This window comes from Rhinichthys klamathensis, unplaced genomic scaffold, assembly GCF_029890125.1.
Source record: "Rhinichthys klamathensis goyatoka isolate OS25496 unplaced genomic scaffold, OSU_Roscu_1.1 h1tg000365l_1, whole genome shotgun sequence".
NCBI lineage: Eukaryota > Metazoa > Chordata > Actinopteri > Cypriniformes > Leuciscidae > Rhinichthys > Rhinichthys klamathensis.
In genome coordinates, this window is record NW_026606874.1 from 543,191 (window position 1) to 548,090 (window position 4,900).

A 4,900-nucleotide genomic window follows, 5' to 3' on the forward strand; every position below is an offset into this window, starting at 1 on the left:
AACCCGAGCACAAAAAGAACTACAAAATTTGACTGCTTTACGGCATACGTCACTTCCCCCACCACTTCCTCAAATTGTCTGTGGCCTGGGAGTCTCCCGCATATTGATAGCGTTTCCCTGATGCCCGCAAATTAGTTCAAATCTGCCGTAATCTAGAGCGCGCATGCGAGACAGAACATACTGCGCATATAACATACATAGCTCGAGCACGGCAGAGAGGGAGAGAGCGAGAGACCTTACGAGTGTGCTGGCCCCCCCCCCCGTCAACAATCCAGTCACCAAGATATACCTCCCTGAAATGACTTCTTGCAGGTTGGGATGTCTGCCATTGTTGATTCCAAAGCCAGTGCTGGATAAACAGCGAGTGTGCGCGTGCGACAGTAGGCTGCGGAAGGCTAAATTATTTACGACAGCGGTAATGGACAATTCTGCTTCCAATCTGGGCGGCCGCTGAGGAAAAGTTACTTGGTGTTGCTTTAAATTAACACCTGACCACTCTTGTGGGTTTGCTACTGTTATAATTAAAAAACGTAAAAGGGTAAAAACATGCCAGGCAGACATTGGTATGATGTAAGCAACACAGCTACAACCAGCGGCGGCGCCAGGGGGGGTCTTGGGGGGTCTCAAGACCCTCCCAAAAAATGCTTTGACCCCCCACCTGATTAAAAAATATATATATCCGGGATAAATATTTAAAAACGTTTATCTTCAAACTACGCAGAACAATAATAATTAATAAGTTATTCGACATACAAAATATATAAGCATAAGAATCACGTTCCCTCTAATGCCGAGTTCAGACTGCACGATTTTCAAAATAATCGGGTCACTGTTGTTTTCACACTGCATGACTATCTGGGGTAACATTCAGTTGCTGCTGTGTTCACACTGCACGATGGATCGGCGACAGGAGGTTTCACACTGCATGCATGACTTTACAAAAGAAAGAATCGCCGATAACTTCTGCCTGGTCCGCAAACTACGTTTCACAACCAAACAAACGCGAGAAGTGATAGGAAATAACGGAAGATCACGCGTGCGTGAGACCGGAGTTCTCGCGCGACACTGAATTTGTTATTAAAAATGATAGCCTACAAATTGTCTGTGCACTGATTTGTAGTGAAAATGAAAAAATAAAATAAACAGTTTATGCAGGAAATGGTTGGGAAGACGAGGGGAGCAAGGACTGTGTTTTGCAAAGAGAGTTGGGGGTAAATAAATAATTTTGCAAATGTCCTGCTGTTGCTGCTGGTCATGCAAATGTTTGTGCTTTGTTTCTGTTTGATATAATTGTAAATATAGGCCTATCTATTAAAATACTGATATTCTGGTCTATAATTCCTCCTCCTCCTCCCTGTATCTTGCTCTCTCATTGGCTGTCGGTCATCGCCGATGTAGTTTTCAGTCAGAACACATTCACACAGCAGGATTGTGAATCGCCAACAGGTCCAGATATTTAGCATGCCAAATATCTCACGGGCGTCGGCGACTCGTCGGCGATTCTCTCAGATCGCGTCTTTGCTCATTCACACTGCGTGATTGTCACTCGCGTGAACGAGCACCGATTTGCCTGTGATTTCGGGCAATTGTCGGCGATTTCTCAAAACCTGTCGGCGAGCCAAAATCGGGGCTAAAATCGTGCAGTCTGAACTCGGCATAAGCTGCGCGCGTGCGCGGTCGTGCACTTCTGATGCCGCGGCCGCGCAGAAAAGAATACGATGCCACGCAGAGGACTGACGCGAAATGTGTGGGGAAATCCATTTGACTGTATGTGAGAAATAATTGCAGTGCTCAAACTGGTGAGTGCAGTTAACAGGTTTCAAAGAAAGAGAATGATGTGAGCGCGTGTGATTGGCAGTGAGTCGTGTGTGCGGACCAAATAGGCTATCTCAATACGAGAGGCGACGAGAAACGCAAAGACATGTGAAATAAAATCACAATATCATGTTTTAAAGAAGAGGGGTTTGATTAAAGTGGTGGAAATAACGGTTGATGGACACATAACGGTAACAATTACAGACACCCACCCGCGTGCAAACTCAAAATACATCATTAGTTTACATAGATTTAAATAGTTTCAGGCATGGTTAGATTAGGCTACAATAAAAGAGTTCACATATTCACTTTTCTTGAAAATATTTAGCTATTAAATCTAGCTATTTACAGTAAATGCTTCAGTTTGTTTTCATATTATAATAATATTTTTTTTAAATATATTATACATATATTTTATTATAAGCCTAAATAAAGAATCTCACAAGGGTATTGTTTAGGGCTCATTGCCATTAAAAAGTTTGAAACCCCCTGCTAAAGAAAATATAGGCTAGGAAATTCATAAGCTATAAACAATCATTTAACTTTGATGGTTTAATGCTGCCTGTACAATTAATTGACTGTACAAAAACACTTTATGGTTTTCCTAAACCATCTCAGTGTAACAGCTTAATTTTCTTTCATAATATATTATATTATTGTAAAGAATTGAACTGTCCTCCAGAAGATTTTGTAAATAATTTTTCATAGGATTTCTTAGTAAAGATTGGAAACAGAGGACACAGAGGAATTGGAGGATGAGGAGGATACTATTTTGTAAATATGTTTTCTGTCATGGGTGTGGCTATGGCAATTAAAGTTCGAGCATATTGTTTGCAAACTGCAATTGATTAATTAATTAAAAACAAAGTAGTTGATATGCTGTGTTGTTTTTGTTGTTAAGTAGCAGCAATATGTAGTTATTAGCCGTGTCCACTGTATTTTTTTGTTGGTTTTCATGAGACCCCCCTTGAAATGACCAGGACCCCCCATTGCCCCCCCAATCAAAATTGTCTGGAGCCGCCACTGGCTACAACTAATAAAATTGATAATGGGTGTGTTAGATGTATAGTGTGTGAATAATGAAACATTGACAATAGTCAATCGTATTGGCGGCACAGAGGGGCCCCCAAATAAAATTCTTTGTAAATGTCCCATAAAGGCTTGATCCGGCCCAGATGGGTATTCTGTGTCTATGGCTAGGTTCAAACTGTTAGTCCAAATCCGATTTTTGTACATACATGAAATGTGATTTTTACAAATCCGTTTCAAGCTTCACATTCATATTTGGTTTGAAATCCTATTTAAATAACATTTCTGGAAATCAATTTTAGTCTGACTGCTCTGAACGGATTTTGCATGGTTTATGTGAAACAAGGTTGTTGCAAAGTGCCAGATGAGCAGAAAATTTGAATATAACCGAGATGTTTTGAAACCGGCAAAGACGACTGCACGGAATAAAGCCACACATACCAGCCTCCTACGTTCCTGCTTCTGCCGCAGAAGACGCAGTAGTCCAGCGTGGCAGCTACACATTAACATGATGTTAATAAGACAACATCTGTATTGCAAACCCCTCCATGTTGCGGTTGCTGTTTTTGTTTTAGCCATTGAAACCAATGCTGATATTCCAGAAAATGAAAGAGCGGCATGGACACAAATCGGATCTGATAGACAATGTGGACAGTCAATAATTTTAGATCAGATTCCAATCGTATACACAAATAATCAGGTTTGGACTGACCAACGCATTCTCATCCTTTGGCGTCATATAGGTGACGCCATATGACATTTCGTCGAAATCTTACGCACATGGCATCCTTTAGCGTCAATATAACACGCACTGTTATGGGTAGGTTTAGGTCTGGGGTCGGGTTACGGTTATGACGCCTTGGGATCTGCGTCTCATATTCACGCTAAACGATGCCATGTGCGTTGGATTTACACGCGCGTCACGTGTATGACGCCTTGGGTTCTGCGTCTCATATTGATGCTAAAGGATGCCATGTGCGTAAGATTTCAACGAAATGTACAAAGCGTCACATGTATGACGCCAAAGGATGAGAACGGGCTGGACTGACAGTGTGAACATAGCCTTTGTCTGTTTTGGTTGGGTTTGGCACATGTTTAGTTGTGTTTGAGTTTGTTTCAATGGTTTCTCATTGATTTGATTATCATGTACACCTATTATATATATATATATATGTATATATATATACGGTTTAAAGACCAGAGACCGGTCAGAGCTCCCAGTTTGTGTTTTAAGGGAGCATTTTATGTTACTTAATCATGTTTGTTTTGTTTTTTTGTAAATCTTTCATGAAAAAAGTCATGACAAAGTTCACCATTAATAATTCGCTACTATACCTGTTAGGTTACAATGTCTATATAGATCTATATACACAACAGTGGCTTTGGCCCTTTTTTTTATCTTTTTTTTTATTTTTATATTACATAGTGCACTATGGTGGGGAATACAGTAATATTACATGCATGTCTTGGAACATAAAAGGCTGTGGAAATCCTATAAAAAGAGGCAAAGTTATGACTTATTTGAAATATAATAAAGTGGATATCGCATTTAACCAGGAAACACACTTTAAAGGGGAAGAGGCTCTAAAATTGAAATACGGGTGGGTTGGACGTGTATTTCATAGTTCCTTTTCCAGCAAGCGGAATGGCGTTGCTATACTAGTGAACAAGAAACTAAATTTTATTCCGTCTGATGAGGTCAGAGACTGTGAGGGGAGAATGGTCTGTTTACAGGCCTGGATAAACAGTATCACAGTGGTGTTATGTAACATCTACGCACCAAATATAGGGGATCCTAGTTTTTTCTATGAAGTAAATTAGACTTTTGGGGAAATGGATCGTCAAATAATCCTGAGATTTTAATCAAGTCTGGGATGCTTTTATAGACAAAGGTAAATTTAGTGGTCAACCACATCCCAAAGACAGAGCAGCAATTCATATGATGAGTGAAGATAATGGGTTAGTGAGTATTTGGCGTTCCAGAACGTCCCAGAGGACACGGGTTTCGTGACATTATCACGTACAATAAAAGTTCCATTTCATTGGCTAGGCACCA